Raw genomic sequence first — 17,935 nt, forward strand, 5'->3', positions numbered from 1 at the left:
GATTAATTAATAATATTAATAGTACTATATCTAAAAGGTTCACAAGCAAGCTTACAAAGTTGTGGGAATATACTGAAACTACTGAGTCTTCACTTATTTTTATCATTGAAACACTGGTCTACAGAATTTTCCCTGAGAAGGACATCTCAAACTTCACATATTCATTTATTACCCAAAATATACAAGCCCAACGCAGTCTGACTGCTACACAGTGACAACATGAGTTCCAGTAATTAACACAAAAGTATGGCCCCGTATTGCAGGAAATCCTAAAAATATACTTTTTCATAAGTCACTTACCTCATAGAAAATCTTCATAATACGAACTACAGGAATTACAGCAAGTAGCAACAACAGCCAGCTAAATAAAAAGATTCTAACTACTATACACTCTAGCTAGCAGCCTTGTCGCAGTGGTAACACCGGTTCCCGTCAGATCACCGAAGTTAAGCGCTGTCGGGCTCGGCTAGCACTTGGATGGGGGACCATCCGGTCTGCCGAGTGCTGTTGGCAAGCGGGGTGCACTCAGCCCTTGTGAGGCAAACTGAGGGGCTACTGGCCTGGGAAGTAGCGGCTCCGGTCTCGTAAACTGATATACGGCCGGGAGAGAGGTGTGCTGGCCACACGTCCCTCCGTATCCGCATCCAGAGACGCCTGTGGGCTCAGAATGACACGGCGGCCGGTCAGTATCGTCGGGCCTTCATGGCCTGTTCGTTCGGAGAGAGAGAGAGAGAGTGAAACACTAACTACTAGGACGCATATGGTTAGCAAAAGAAAGATTTGTTGAAGAGCAAACAATGTATTTAGAAAATTTTACCTTATTCATGTGACATCCAATTCCAAACATTACATAATTGTCAATAATTCCACTGCCCAAACATTATCAACAACATCCATCATCCTAAATTTCCTTGTGTCTCTCTTTACAGTGCATGTCCTACCAACAAAGAGTTTCCACTAAGAAAAACATGTCCATACACTTCTCTGTCCACTCGCTAGCTGCTAGTCCGTCCAACCACAGAATCTCTTGCCGAGGGCGCAGAGCGCTGTCAGTGATATTGACACAGTCTATAGCGCTGCCAACATACAAACAGGCTACTTACAATACTGAAAAGAGAAAATGCTTCGTATGTTAATTTTTCGTTATTGTGCTTCAGAGTGATATAAAATCTTTTGAAAGGCCCTATCGTCGCCTAGAGCTGTTAAGATTATTTATTAGTAAAATTCGCTATTGCATTTTGAAGTGGCGTACAACAAAATTTTGTGCTTCAGCACATGTAAAACGAACTGGCATGCTTATATGTTATCACCCAGTTCATAGTTTATGTATTAAATTCTATCGTTGTTTGATAGCTACACCGAACGTGTTTAACTACTTGAAGTTATTTTTGCTAAAGACGCCAATAATGGTAACAATATTCAGACTATGGACATTATGTGACAATGTATACGTCAAAGTATTTCAAAATTTTTGACATTTGCTGAAGCAGAATACTTTAGTGCTTTCCTCTTGCAACTGACAGTTTGTTACCGTTAGTTGTTGTTAATTGGGCAATAGTGTACGGTACCCAATGAGAATCGCCCGATCTTGTAATTTCGGTTCTCACAAACAGTTCACTGTTTTATCCGAGTATGTCACAGTTTATGAGACTGTGGTTGGGTTGGGACCTAACAGCACAACTTTCCTCACTGCGAGTGAATCAAGCAGCAGTTGAATTTATGTTCTTGATTGTTAGAAATATTTGGCTGCTTTTTCTTGGAATACGTCGCAATTTCCGAGGTCTTGATTAGGTGGGACCTAGTAGCTGACCTTAAAGAAAACACCAGCTGACTTCTCATTTACGAACAGCAGGAAATGGTGAACAAGCGACATTATGGGCTACCTCCATCCCACCCAACCCGGTCAGGCTGAACGCCTTAGACACACTGTCCAGCGAGTGCAGCAAGGTGAAGGTTCCTCGCTGTTTTGGGGTGGATTATGTGGGGCCGAGGTACGCCGCTGGTGGTCATCGAAAGCGCCGTAACGGCTGTGTGATACGTGAATACCATCCTCCGACCGACAGTGCAGCCATATCGGCAGTATCATAGCGAGGCGTTCATGAACGACAATTCGCGTCCCATCGTGAACATCTTGTTAATGATTTCCTTCAGGGTAACAGCATCGCTCGACTGGAGTGGTCAGTATGTTCTCCAGACATGAACCCTATCGAACATATTGATTGAAAAGAGCTGTTTATGGACGACGTGACCCACCAACCACACTGAGGGATCTACGCCGAATTGCAATTGAGGAGTGGGACAATCTGGACCAACAGTGCCTTGATGAACTTGTGGATAGAATACAGGCATGCATCGATGCAAGAGGACGTACTGCTGGGTATTAGAGGTACCGGTGTGTACAGCAATCTGGACCACGACCTCTAAAGGTCTCGCTGTATGGTGGTACAACATGCAATGTGTGGATGTAATGCGCAATAAAAAGGGCGGAAATGATGTTTATGTTGACCTCTATTCCAATTTTCCGTATAGTTTCCGGAAGTCTCGGAACCGAGGTGAAGCAAAACTTTTTTTGTTATGTGTATAAGACAGAAGCGTGCAACGAAAACAGTGCATTAGGTAATATAAAACGTGTACTAGAAGAACAGATAAAAGAAATCCTGAAAAAGTCAAGAAATGAAAAGGCAACTGGACCAGGAGAAGTGGTGATGGCATTGTGAAAATAGGGGGCCGCCGCAAATGATGAGACTTATACGTAAATTGCTCACTCAGATTGAAAGGAGTCTACTGGCGCACACCTGTATGTGGCACCCGAATATGAAAATAATATTAATGTAAAGTAAAATGAAACTGTTATATTATATACAATGTATGTCTCTGATAGACTCTATATTGAGAAACGCTGACTGTGAACGACCGCAGAGCCAAAGATGCTGCATCTGGTCTGAGATAGTAGTGTTGGAGTAAGAGAGTGCTGGCGCAAAGTTGTCGGTAGCTGTCTATGAGTAAAAGAGTATGGTGTAGGCAGTTTTTGTGGTGTGATTTGTGAAGCCACCAAGTGTTAAATTAATATAAGAAATCTTCTCACAAACAAGGTAAAGATGTTAAATATTTATGACTTTCGTTTTGTCAGTGCACTAATATAGGTGAATTGGCTTATAATTTGGAATTGTTCAGTAACCCCAGAATATATGTAAACTCATTTGATAAATAGGCTAGTTAGATATTTCCCTTTTGTAATGTTTCTAAGATTTGTTAACGGAGCTATATGTAATTTGATCATTTGTATTTAAGCCGGTCTGGTGAAGTTAGATAATACTTGCTGTATAAATATCATTGTTTGTGAATCAATTAGTAAACATGATGTATTTCTCTGACTAATGTAACTTCAGTTCTCAGATGTTTTTGGATAGACAAACTTTACTTGCAACATAATTTTGCTAGAAATAAATTCAGTGTTAGTAATTCACCACAATCAGTACCGCCTCCCTGTCCAGGTCATATGTTTTTCAAAGAAGTTGGATTTTTCTTAAATGTTTTCATTTATCAGCCAGAAGAATATCATGTACATTTCAAAGTATTATGGCCAGCATTGCACACTGTTGAGCCTTTAGCTAGCATATTTTATTTTTTCATGAGAGACCAGAATATAAGGTTACACTGCCAGTAAACAAAAATAATATTATTCTTATTAAGATAACTTTCAATATACATATTTGTATGCACTCGCCATCATTCAGTGTATTCCATACACTGCAGAATAATATTAATACGTATCCAAAAGATTTTATTTAATTAAAGTAAATTACAAGATTGTAGAGGGAGGCGAAATACCAAGAGAGTGGGGTGTATCATAAATATCTGCCATCTACAAAAAAGGAAGCAAGAAGCTCCCAAATAATTATAGGAGAATGAATATTATGGCTTCTATCAGCACAGTTTTCACTGCTGTACTGAAAAACAGATTGGAGGATTAGATAGAGGGAAAGATGTGAGAGGGACAAGCAGGTTTTATAGTTGGACGATCTTGTATGGATCATATTTTTAGCCTTACACAAATAAGTGAGAAGATGTATTCAAAGGGTCAGGAAGTACGCCTAAGATTAGTGGATTTAGGAAAAGCGTATGAGCCTGTACCCACCAACGGACTGTCGGAATCGATGGAATATATAAGTTTAGAAGCACATTAGGTATTCCTAATTCAAAGAATATACAACTGATGGTACGCAGCAGTTGTAGTGGGGAGAAAGTTGAGTGAGACATTCAAAACATCGAAAGGACTTAGATTGGGTTTCAGTATGTCGCAGACCTATTTAAAATATATGTGCATATCCACATAACAAGCAGGTTTTGTTGAAGGGAAAGGAAGTCGTGAACAGATCTTCAACATAAGACAAATAATTGAAAAATCGCTAGAGTTCTGTGTTCCTGTCTTCATCTGCTTCCTTGACTATAGGAAAGCCTTTGACTATGTTGTCTGGGATAAGTTGTGGTAGGTGCTTTCAGAGTTTGGTGTCCCACCCTATGTGATAGCATTGATCAAAAGTCTATACAATAATCACTTCGCAGTTGTAAGGAAAAGTGCTGGTACGTCCGATTTCTTCAGAGTATCAAAAGGTGTGAGACAGGGTTGTGTCCTATCCTCACACCTGTACTACATCTATATAGAACATGTCATTAGGAAAGCTCTTGACGGTTGCACCAAAGGCAACTCAGTTGATGGCAGAAGTATCAACAACCTTCTTTTTGCTGATGACAATGTGCTTTAACCAACAGCGAAGATGAACTTGCAGCGCTACTAACAAGAATAAAAGACAGTCTAGCATATGAATTAGACATAAACCTCAGCAAATATAGACTCATGATAACTGATCGAGAAGAACATATCCACCTCACAGGTCGATTAAAGGAAATGGAAGTCGTGTATTCCTTCATATATCCTGGGTCAACCATCTGCAGCACGGGAAGTTGTGAAGATAAGAAGACGAATCAAGCTAGGGCGAGTGGCTATGAAGAAGCTCACCAAGAGCTGGCAGAGCAGAGCAATAACAAATAGCACATAGATCCGGCTAGTTGAAACACTCGTGTTTTCTGTCTTCTTTTATGGTTGCGAAACATGTACACTCAAGGCCAGAGAAAAATAGCGCATTGATGAGTTTGAGCTTTGGTGCTGGCGTAGGATGCTACCGAAAGAAGAACAAATGTGTCCATTATTGAACAATTCGATATCTCCAGACGCCTTTCTTTTCCAGTCACCAAAAAAATTCTCCAGTTCTTTGGCCATATTATGAGAAGAGATGGAGAAAATTTAGAGAAAATAATCTTGCAAGGAAAGATCGAGAGCACGAGACCAAGAGGAGGAGCAGTGAGCAGATGGATGGATCAAATCAAGAAGATCTTCGGTCTACCTCTTCAGCAGGCAGTAAGAGAAGCTGGCAACCGTCTGGGATGGAGACGCTTGGTTCATGGGGTCAAGACGCTCAGCAATGAGCACAGCGACTTATGATGATGATGATGATGATGATGATGATGATGATGATGATGATACGGGAGTGGTGGATCAGTCATGCGGAAGTACAGAATTTCCTTTCCAGCTTGGCTCTCTGTACTCATTATTATTCGCCGATGGTCAAATACTGAGAGCATAAAGTAGAGAGAATGTCATCAAATATTTGATAACGAAGTTAATATAAGCATTTGCAATACGTTCACTTTGAACAAATATGTGCAAGACAGAATATCTAGTAGTGGGAGGAGATAGAGGAGATATAGTACTGCCGCATGAAACTATTGAAGCTGTAAAGCTGTTTAAACGCACGATCGATTATCCATTCCTCGAGAAGCTGTGAAGTAGATGTAAAAACAAAGGATCCAGCAGCCAAGATGAGCAATTAAAGTGCTAATTTGAGTTCTGTGGAGTCGATAAATATGGAAGGAAACCAAGAAGAGGATTTTGCAACAGTAGTGCAAAGTATATTACCATACGGTGCAAAAGGATGGACCCTGGAAGAGCGATAGAGAATCAGAGTGCAGGCAGTAGAGATGGGTGGAAAAGGAGGGCAGCCAGGATATCCAGAACCGCTCAGAGAAGAAATCAGGGAGATAATGGATACGGAACTATCAATTGTGCAAAGAACTGAGAATAGAGCTCTACAATGGCACGGTCACGCACGGCGAATGGAGCAAGGACGATGTCCAAAAGAAATCCTGAAAGTGGTCAGCGCCAGGAAGCGTAAACGACCGAGATTAACATGGAGAGCGAGAGTAATTACGAGAGCTGTTAAGAAAGTACGGTCCGGTCAGGCGCGAAAAGGAAACCACAGCGAAAACCTGACGAATCTTTGCACAGATGTGTTGGGCAGTGTCTCTAATACGCCTGTAGATCGGGTCACGTTGCTCTTTACTGTACTGAGCTCGCAGCGAGCACTTAAAGATGCCTAGATAAGCAGTGTCTCCCCCCAAGTATGAGTGCCTGTGAGAGATTTTGCCTGATGTCATTCAGTCGACGTTATGCGTATCCTTTTTTATGACAATCCTCGGCCGCACACTGCAGGGCAACGAGGACGCTCCCGCAGTGTTTGGTCACTCATTATACAGCGCGGACGTGAGTCTCTCCCATTTTTATCTCTCCTCACATGAACCGCTGGCTATGAAGATAACTCTTTGGCAAAGACAACGAACTGTGGACCAGATTAGAGAATTGGCGAAAAGCACAGGCGGCTGCATTCTCTGACGACTGGTACGACGCTACGAAAAACGTCTGAGTCGGAGCGGCGACTATGTGCAGAAGTAGCTGGAAGGTGTAGCCAGCTGTTGCTGCTAAGACATTTTTGATTTTCACAGTGGTTTCCATTTCGCGACCTACTGGATCTTACTTTCCGAACAGCCCTCGTACAATGATGAGGAAGAGAGATCTGAAAGAGAAAGACTGTCACGATCGTGAAAGTTGGCGAATGGGAATACGGAGCAAGAATACAGGGCCACTTCTGACGAGCGGAGAAGTCTTTAAACGTAAAAGTAATATGATTCCAAGAATCATAGCTGATGTAGAGAGGAATGCTGTGGCGTGAAAATTTGGAAATTTGTAGTACGTTCTATGGGACCAAACTGCTGATGTCATCGGTCCCTAAACTTCCACACTACTTAACCCGATTTATCAACTCACGCTAGGGACAACACACATACACACACACACGCACATGCCCGAGGGAGTACTCGAACCTCCGACGGGGCGACAAGGCGCCCCTTACAGCGCGGCTATCCCGCGCAGCCCGCGTGAGAAGTGGAGTGAAAGAGTCAGGTCAGAAGTAGAGATGGGGGATCCGCTGTTGAACTAATTCATAGAGTTGAATCTTTCAAAGGAGTGAACAATCAGTGATTCAGAAAAAAAGAACGGTAGCTCCAAACGTTTCCCACGGCAGAGAGAGAGAGAGAGAGAGACGGAGCATATCAGCAGTGCCTCTGCTGGTCAGAGCACAGTGCACGCCACACAACACAGCCAGCGCCGGCCTCTGCGCTGCTTCTACCTTGGCTGCCTGCATTGTGTTTCACATATGCCGTGCCGTCTCTGTGCGTCGTTTGCCACATGCAGTGTCTGGCGGCGATCGTTTCAGTCACACGTCCTGCCCTCTGGGCAGTTGATGCGAGCAACAGGACAGAGAGCCACCTAGCGGATAACATAGGAACTACTTGCAACAACCTGCTCGCAAGGGAATGGACGATTTGTCTCGGAGCGGGTGAGTTCACCGCTCCCCCCACCCTCGGAACTCGCCCGCTCAACGCTCACCCCACCATCTCGACTCTAGCCAGAGCGTTGAGCAAAGCGACTCAGGTGTCACTCTGGTCTCTGCGGTCTCAGCTCACGCAGTAATACAGCTCGCGGCTCGACCTGCTCGACTCAGCGCCTCTGCATCGGAGTTCGTCCCTACTGGATATTGTTCTTCGTAGTAATACCGCTATGTATATTACATTATTATGTTATGTATACATCAATTGTTTTTATTTTATTTTTATTTGTTTAAACTGATCAGATTAGGTTCCTGATGACTCCTCTTACTATAAGATTTTTATTATGGACACTCGAATTTACGCTTTAATTACGAGCGAACCGATAAACGTTTCACAAAATGTGATACACCAATATTTTCCTTGTTTTATTCGGCGTAAGGCTATATGCAGCACTTTCGTTTTACAGTCAAATTTATATTTTTTTTTCTTATTCTGGTACGGATTTTGCGATTTTAGGCGTCTTCGGAAGGAAACGTTCACTTTAAAAATATATGGCTAGCGATGTATTTGTATGAGGTTAATGAAATTTTAATACATTATAGCCAAATATATTGTTAATGTAAATCTCAAGTTACAACATTTTCCGATCACCCAAAAAACCACGACAGTGCAAAATAAATCAATAATCAAAAACTTTGTCATATCGTGGAAATTTCAATAAACAATACAAAATTCTTACTCATTATCTGTGTTACTTCAAAATAGGATCAAATAAGATCAAAATACAGGTATAGTACTGGAATAAACCAAGTTTAAAGGGCAATGTGCCTTCCATTTATTTTCTATTGTAAATGAGTGGTGAGTCATGAAAAAGAGCTAATTCATTTCAGGGAGTGAACAGTTCTGATCCAATCTCTGAAAAGAACAGTTTTGCCCATCTCTAGTCAGAAGGCTGGGTGACTGTACGATGCCGACGATACAGCTGGACGTAGTATAGATACTTTACTACATGTACACACCTCCAAAATGGCAAAACACTTCGAAACTCAGATCTGCTAAGGACATTAACGTAAGCAAGGCACGTGTTTTATCTGGCAGGACACGTACGAGAAACGCCAGCCCCTGGGATAAGTGAGCCGGTGCTGGAACCGGTACTGCCCCCATTAAGAGACAGGGCAGGCAGGGCCGGCTAGCGCCGTCCTAATGACGGGCCGCAGGGCGGCGTCACGCGATGCGACGCAGGCCACGCACGCCACGCGCCGCTGCACGCAATCACCTGCCGCCCGGCGGCACGCAGCGCTCGTAGAGCCCCGCTGCCAGGTCGGCGTCTGCAGCTGCGGCTCCACCAGGCGAGCCACCGTCCCACTAATCAGGTCGCAGTCCCCTCGTGTCCTGGCAACAACCTACTACCACTTGGCACCGACTATAATTGGAAACAGGGTGGCGGACAAACTTGTTCCTCTGCCCGTCATGCAACTCATTGTGTACTCGCGCATAAGTCCTAGCGTTGTCCTATTCGCACACGTCACACTTACTAGTTGCCTGAGCTCATTAGCGCACCGTTGCATTGTTCGAGCGCGCGGCATCGGACTCGCCCGCAATATAAAATAGTGCCTAGCATGATCAGATGACTTCGCTTTCCGGAGAACTGCAAGAACGCACGTCCCTTCGACTTATCTTAGAACGAAGATTGAAGAAAGGCAAACCAACAATAATAGCAATTTGCAGACTTCGAGGTGGTTTTGAATGCTTTTAATAGAATGTGAGGCTTTCGAGAGAGTGAGGAGAAACTACATGGTGCGGAAAGTTATCTACAACTTTTACAATGTTCCTGAGTGCGTTACGTGTTCCTATCTCTCGCCATGTGAGAGTACCTCCAGGATTGTCGAAGGTAGTCGTTTTGGTGTTCCAGGTGTTATGGTCAGGGGAGGTATAATGTTGAATGGACGTACCGACCTACTTTTTGAACACGGGACACTCACCAGTCAATGTTATTGGGACTCCACACTCTTTCCCGACTTGCGTCTTTTCGGGTGTGCATTCTTCTCTGAATGTTTTTATGGATGACACTGCGCGACAGCATCGAATAGCGCACGTGAAGGATATCTTGAGTCATCCCACATCCGCAAATCTACATCTACATCTACATCTACATACATACTCCGCAATCCACCATACGGTGCCTGGCGGAGGCTACCTCGTACCACAACTAGCATCTTCTCTCCCTGTTCCACTCCCAGACAGAACGAGGGAAAAATGACTGCCTATATACCTCTGTACGAGCGCTAATATCTCTTATCTTTGTGGTCTTTCCGCAAAATATAAGTTTGCGGCAGTAAAACTGTACTGCAGTTGGGCCTCAAATGCTGGTTCTCTAAATTTCCTCAGTAGCGATTCACGAAAAGAACGCCTCCTTTCCTCTAGAGACTCCCACCCGAGTTCCTGAAGCATTTCCGTAACACTCGCGTGATGATCAAACCTACCAGTAACAAATCTAGCAGCCCGCCTCTGAATTGCTTCTGTCCTCCCTCAATCCGACCTCATAGGGATCCCAAACGCTCGAGCAGTACTCAAGAATAGGTCGTATTAGTGTTTTATAAGCGGTCTCCTTTACAGATGAACCACATCTTCCCAACATTCTACCAATGAACCGAAGACGACTATCCGCCTTCCCCACAACTGCCTTTACATTCTTGTCCCACTTTATATCGCTCTGCAACGTTAAGCCCAAATACTTAATCGACGTGACTGTGTCAAGCGCTACAGTACTAATGGAGTATTCAAATATTACGGGATTCCTTTTCTTATTCATCTGCATTAATTTACATTTATCTATATTTAGAGTTAGCTGCCATTCTTTACACCAATCATCTTTACAATCATCTTGTATCCTCCTACAGTCACTCAACGACGACACCTTCCCGTACACCACAGCATCATCAGCAAACAGCCGCACATTGCTATCCACCCTATCCAAAAGATCATTTATGTAAATAGAAAACAACAGCGGACCTACCACACTTCCCTGGGGCACTCCAGATGATACCCTCACCTCCGATGAACACTCACCATCGAGGACAATGTACTGGGTTCTATTACTTAAGAAGTCTTCGAGCCACTCACATATTTGGGAACCAATCCCATATGCTGGTACCTTAGTTAGGAGTTTGCAGTGGGGCACCGAGTCAAACGCTTTCCGTAAGTCTAGGAATATGGCATCCGTCTGATACCTTTCATCCATGGGTCGCAAGATATCATGTAAAGAAAGGGCGAGTTGCGTTTCGCAGGAGCGATACTTTCTAAAGCCGTGCTGATGCATGGACAGCAACTTCTCTGTCTCAAGGATATTCATTATATTCGAACTGAGAATATGTTCGAGAATCCTGCAACAAACCGATGTTAAGGAACTTTGAGGATCCGTCCTTCTACCCTTCTTATATACAGGCGTCACCGGTTTTTTTTTCAGTCGCTCGGGGCTTTACGTTGGGCAAGAGATTCGCGATAAATGCAAGCTAACTAAGGAGCCAATGCAGTAGAGTACTCTCTGTAAAACCGAATTGGAATCCCATCAAGACCTGGCGATTTATTTATTTTCATCCCATTCAGCTGCTTCACAACCCCAGGGATGTCTATCACTATGTCCTCCATACGGGAATCTGTACGACACTCGAACGGCGGTATGTTTGAACGATCCTCCTGCGTGAAAGATTTCTCAAATGCTAAATTTAAAATTTCAGCTTTCGTTTTGCTGTCTTCCGTTGCCAGGCCAGACTGATCAGTGAGTGACTGGATGGAAGCCTTCGACCAGCTTACCGATTTTACGTAAGACCAGAATTTCCTTGGGTTTTCAGCAAGATATTTTGCTAAGGTATGACGGTGGTAGTGGTTGTATGCTTCGCGCATCGCTCTTTTTACAGCAGCACGAATCTCTACTAACTTTTGCCTGTCCTCATTTTCCCGATATTTCTTGTTCCGCGAGTGCGACTGTGTTTGCTTCTTGAGCATTCTCCGAATTGCGCTGTTAAACCACAGTGGGTCTTTTCCGTCCATAACCCACTTTTTCGGCACATACTTGTCCAATGCGTGATTTACAATATGTTTAAAATTTGCCCATAATTCTTCCACGTCCATCGTGCCGTAAGTAAATGAAGTCGATTCATTTACTAAGTGGGATGCTAACAACTGCTTATCTGCTCTTTCTAGCAAGAATACTCTCCTAGCCTTCTTGACCGACTTTTTTACTTTCACTTCGAAAGAGAACATTCAGCGAATGGATTGGTCTGTGCACTGCTTCGACTTAAATCCCAAGGGACACATGTGGGATGCGTTGGGGAGAGATAATGCAGCAGGTCAACATGTGCCAACGGCCGTCCAGCAGTTGTGAAACGCGCTGATGGCGGAATGGATCGCCATATCACAAGAACTCCTTACTAATCTCGTGGCCACTAAATGAGCACTTTGCAGAACAACCACTGCCGTCCGTGGCGATCACAGACCCTCTTAAGACCCAGAGTCCATCTTTTGTAATGCTCAGGGAAGCAACATACTGTCGCGGTGACTTCAGTGTAATTATTGTACTTTGAATAAGGGTGTCATTTCTGTTCGTCTCATTGTCTATTTCTTTCAGTTACTTTCTGCACTATACTGCAGGTGTTCTTTTTATGTATGAGCCAAATTTCAGCGAGCTATGTTGTTTGGCAGTGACAAATTTTAGTTACATTCGTCCTTAAGTTTTACGCACCAGCGTAAAATACAACAAAAACAAGTATGTCCTGTGACGTTTTTATATAAAATGTGTGGCTAAAAGTCACGGGAAGGCACTGGATCTGTTTTCGGCCGGCGGCTGCCGAAGCCTATGTGGTGCATTTGTCTCCGCCCACTTCTGGAACAAAAATCGATTCCTGACGCCCACAATCAAATCAGCGGCGGTTTGACACATGGCAGAACGTCAATCGCCCAATCGCACCGTGTGGCTCTGTGGAGGCAACGAAACGGCCGCGATTCGGGCACTTGTCGTCATACTGTCCGGCGCTTTACGCGTGTGGAACCACTGTGTCCCCGATACTGAAGGTGCACCATGGATATTGCTGACCTCGGATAATCGAATACTTGTATTGTCTACGATATACTCTCTTTCAACTTCTGAAGGTGGCAGGGGTAAAATGCAGGGAGCGAAAGGATATTTACAACCTGTATAGAAACCAGATGGCAGTTATAAAGAGTCGAGGGATATGAAAGGGATGCAGTGGTTGAGAAGGGAGTGAGACAGGGTTGTAGCCTATCCCCAATGTTATTCAATCTGTATATTGAGCAAGCAGTAACGGAAACAAGAGAAAAATTCGGAGTAGATATTAAAATCCATGGAGAAGAACTAAAAACTTTGCAGTTCGCCGATGACATTGTAATTCTGTCAGAGACAGCAAAGGACTTGAAAGAGCAGTTGAACGGAATGGATAATGTCTTGAAAGGAGGGTATAAGATGAACATCAACAAAAGCAAAACGAGGATAATGGAATGTAGTCGAATTAACTCGGGTGATGCTGAGGGAATTAGACTAGGAAAAGAGACACTTAAAGTAGTAAAAGAGTTTTGCGACTTGGGGGGCAAAATAACTGATGATGGTCGAAGTAGAGAGGATATAAAATGTAGACTGGCAATGGCAAGGAATGCGTTTCTGAAGAACAAAAATTTGTTAACATCGAGTATAGATTTAAGTGTCAGGCAGTCGTTTCTGAAAGTATTTGTATGGAGTATAGCCATGTATGGAAGTGAAACATGGACGATAAATAGTTTTGACAAGAAGATAATAGAAGCTTTCGAAATGTGGTGCTACAGAAGAATGCTGAAAATTAGATGGGTAGATCACATAACTAACGAAGAGTTATTGAATGGAATTGGGGAGAAGAGGAGTTTGTGGTACAACTTGACCAGAAGAAACACTGCTACCAGTGTTTGTTCTGCTATCATGTAATCATACAATAAAGGATCCTTGTTTCTATGTATTCGCAATACATTACATTTGTCTTTGTTAAGGGTTGCCACTCCCTGCACCAAGTGCCTATCCGCTGCAGATCTTCCTGCATTTCGCTACAATTTTCTAATGCTGCAACTTCTCTGTATACTACAGCATCATCCGCGAAAACCCGCATGGAACTTCCGACACTATCTACTAGGTCATTTATATATATTGTGAAAAGTAATGGTCCCGTAACACTCCCCTGTGGCACGCCAGAGGTTACTTTAACGTATGTAGACGTCTCTCCATTGATAACAACATGCTTTGTTCTGTTTGCTAAAAATTCTTCAATCCAGCCACACAGCTGGTCTGATATTCCGTACGCTCTTTCTTTATTTATCAGGCGACAGTGCGGAACTGTATCGAACACCTTCCGGAAGTCAAGGAAAAGTAGCATCTACCTGGGAGCCTGTATCTAATATTTTCTGGGTCTCATGAACAAATAAAGCGAGTTGGGTCTCACACGATCGCTGTTTCCGGAATCCATGTTGATTCCTACAGAGTAGACTCTGGGTTTCCAAAAACGACATAATACTCGAGCAAAAAACATGTTCTAAAATTATACAACAGATCGATGTCAGAGATATAGGTCTATAGTTTTGCGCATCTGCTCGACGACCCTTCTTGAAGACTGGGACTACCTGTGCTCTTTTCCAATCATTTGGAACCTTCCGCTCCTCTAGAGACTTGCGGTACACGGCTGTTAGAAGGGGGGCAAGTTCTTTCGCGTACTCTGTGTAGAATCGAATTGGTATCCCGTCAGGTCCAGTGGTGATTAAAACTAAACTTTCCCTACTTTAGCCAATGTAGACGGGAAACGGTGGTGCTGCTGTGGTGCCAAGGATCACCAGCAGTGCCAGCTACCACCACGACAGCACAGAACGAGTTGAGGCTCGTTTTCCGCAGGCAGAACTTTGACAGCAAAGTCCCGCGGGAGATGGCCTCCACCATCAGACCACCAGGTGCCGGTAGCCGGTCGCAGTACCAGCGCCGGGCCAGCAGGCGGCTCCCGCGCCGCCCACAGAGGCCGCTGGCCGCGCAGAACTATTTCCATCCACCAGATCACGTGCCGCAAATACTTGGCCGTGTATCCTTCCGCCCAGACCGACGCACATCCCACAGTGAGCCAGTTCCGTCGTGGTGTGCGGACTGGTGCAGGAGCAGAGTACATCATTACTGCTCAAATCAGGGGCTCGCTCTTGACATCAGCCGTACAAGAGGAGCGTCATGCCCCTCCCTCCTGGACATTGACGTTGTAGGCGATGTGACACTCAGAACACAGTTATTCTTTCACTCACTGTTTTCTCGTTAGGCTGTCAGCTGGTTGTAGAGTTGTGAAACTACCGTAGGCTATCGCAGACATTCGTAAGTAAGCACAGACTACGGTATTTTCCTAGTAACTCTGCCGGCCGGTGTGGCCGAGCGATTCTAGGCGCTACAGTCTGGAATCGCGCGGCCGCTAAGGTCGCAGGTTCGAATCCTGCCTCGAGCATGGATGTGTGTGATGTCCTTAGGTTAGTTAGGTTTAAGTAGTTCTAAGTTCTAGGGGACTGATGATCTTATAAGTTAAGTCCCATAGTGCCCAGAGCCATTTGAACAATTTTAACCTAGTAGCTTTGATCATTTAATGACGCAAAGCGTTACCTTTACGTTAGGTGCGTTGCATACCTATCGGACCTTATCTCATAACGATCGCTTTCCTTACGCATGCGAGCAGTGTCTTACTAGATTCCCCTAAAAACCCGGAATGGGTGAAGCATCTAGAAACCGAGTTGGAATTTATAAAGGACCAGATAGCCCACGGAACAAACCTGTTCTACATACTTCTCTTCCTGCGTGATACTTAAAAATAAACTGTATTTACAGCAAAATTTAAATTGTCTATTTTTTTAATTCAAGTTCTATTGAAAAACTGTGAACTTGAAACAAAGCGGGTTGGGGGAGGGAATGGATGTACTAAAAATAAAGAAAGTGATACGGGTTTATCATATAGCGCTAGAGTACGCAATTTCCCCAACTAAAAGGTAAATTGAAAAAGAAAACAAAACGCAAACCAAAAATATATCAGACACCGCTGCAGTACCCCGTCAAAACGTATATAAAACATGTTTCTGTTATTCATAAACATCTTTCGCACTTATTAATAATGAAAGGAAACTCTTGCCTTTCATCATGATTAAGTACATAATAATAATAATATATTTGTTAGGTTTGTGCATGTAGAAATTACGGGATCAACTAATATTTATTACTTATAAACTTACTGTAAGGACACAAAATACATCACTGAACGATGTGCAGCCTAATTATATGCAAAACCAATGACAAAAAAAAACAAAGACAAGTCAACAGCTCCCAGTTTCTCTCTTACACATTCATTTATGTTCGTTTCCCTACCAATGCTATGAATACTACTCTTAAACGCACAATTTACTAAGTCAGTTACGTAGTGTACCAAAACTAGTGAACCTTAGTTTTGGTAGAGCGCAACTCTAGGCACTTGTGATTCAAGGACTTTCATCAAGTGCATCGCGGCAGTGTTGTAATTTTCCACTTTTTAAAAAAATTTGTGTGTGCCTCTAGCCTTGAGACAGCACGGGTAACGTCTTATTATTTTCCATTGTTAGGCCTAGGAGTTTTGTTTAGTTCGTATTTGACACAAAAACACGAGAAGCGCGAACTTTTGTTAACTTAGTGATTTGTCCGGGAACTTTGTAAACTGCGAATAAATTTTCAACTTTTTTCACCCATAACTGGACTTCTCTTGTGGGACTATCCTCAGTCGGCGGACAACTCATAATCAGCAATATAGGAATGATGTTCAGAACGTGCACTGAAGAATTTGCGTTGTTAGTAGTGCCAATGTCATGACTTGCCGTTGGGTGCCAGTGTTCGTACTGTGATGTAGAGGAATTGGGACCACAAGGACGCGCAGCGTGAACGGCACTCGTTACTATGATCTGCCTCTCCAACATGTGATCCCTGCTCTGCGGGAGAGATGTGCTTTGGACTCAACTGTTTTGATGCACAATTGAGATCGACCTCACATTGCTCGTGCGGTCACTCTGTTACTCCGTAACACGTTTGCAGAAAACCGAACCATTAGCCGATTGTTCCAAAGTGCGTAGTCGCCAAAATCACCACATTTAACCGCTTGTGATTTCTGGCTTGGGGTTAACTAAAGGACAGCGTTTATAAGCAGGACACTCATTGGAGGTTAAAAATGAACGTAGTGGTGGGAGGAAGGGGGGGGGGGGAGATTACCCATCATTCCACCTGAGATACTTCGGCAGCAATAGATCTTATCTCTAGGACGATTCCAGGCTATCGTGGATGCAGACGGTCGTTACAATGAGCAACGTTTGTAGCCTGGAACACAAAACATGTTACACAATTAACAGTTACGCTCATATGTGGAAATTAAAATGTGTTTCTTTCAAAGGTTTATTCTTTAGTTCTCTTCCACACATCCTTAAAAATGCTTTCCACAAATTGTCGATGCCTTACGATCAGTCGTTTCTCATGAGGACTCTCTCAAGTAGCGAAAGTGTGACAGTTTAATGATAACCATGCTGTACACTGAAGAACAACTGACTTAATGATGTGCGAGTGTGGACATCCTCGGCCAACGTTATCTTTACGAAAACGTTTCTGAGCATGTGATCAGGTCTAGTAAACAACATGAAGACACTGTCACATACCCGGCAGTTCTGTACTGCGTTACCAGTGTTGTTCGTCATGCTACTCTCACTTTTGATTGCAGAGACTCTACTTGTCGTCACAAAACACCTCTTTCAGTTACTGACTCTTAAACATCGGATTTCTTCGCATACTGGCAGTCATGGTTCTTCTTCATCACTTCATAACATTATTTAAAAGAAGCACAGTTATAACGGCAACAAGAAATTACTGATTTCGGCCATCTATCTTGAGATCAGAAGCAGTAGTTAATGTTCAAACATTGATAATGTAGTTTTCTCAACATGCTTGGGACTGAGTTAATGCTTATCTTAGGGTACCCGGTGACGTCCAAACCCGATACTTTAATCGAAATATTAGGTGGTTTTACAGTACAATACATCGTTTCCAAACCATATTTGAACAATCACTGATGTCTCCGTCATGAAATGTCGCCCTTTTCAGGACATTATTGAAGCCTGAAACAGTAATAACAACCGGAAATAAATTTAAGAG

General features: G+C 43.4%; 1 pseudogene; it reads left to right on the forward strand.

The window, feature by feature from the left end:
- Positions 1–395: 395 nt before the first annotated feature.
- On the forward strand, positions 396–513 carry LOC126104445 (5S ribosomal RNA; annotated as a pseudogene).
- The last annotated feature ends 17,422 nt before the right edge of the window (positions 514–17,935 follow it).

This window comes from Schistocerca cancellata, chromosome 1 (assembly GCF_023864275.1).
Source record: "Schistocerca cancellata isolate TAMUIC-IGC-003103 chromosome 1, iqSchCanc2.1, whole genome shotgun sequence".
Classification (NCBI taxonomy): domain Eukaryota; kingdom Metazoa; phylum Arthropoda; class Insecta; order Orthoptera; family Acrididae; genus Schistocerca; species Schistocerca cancellata.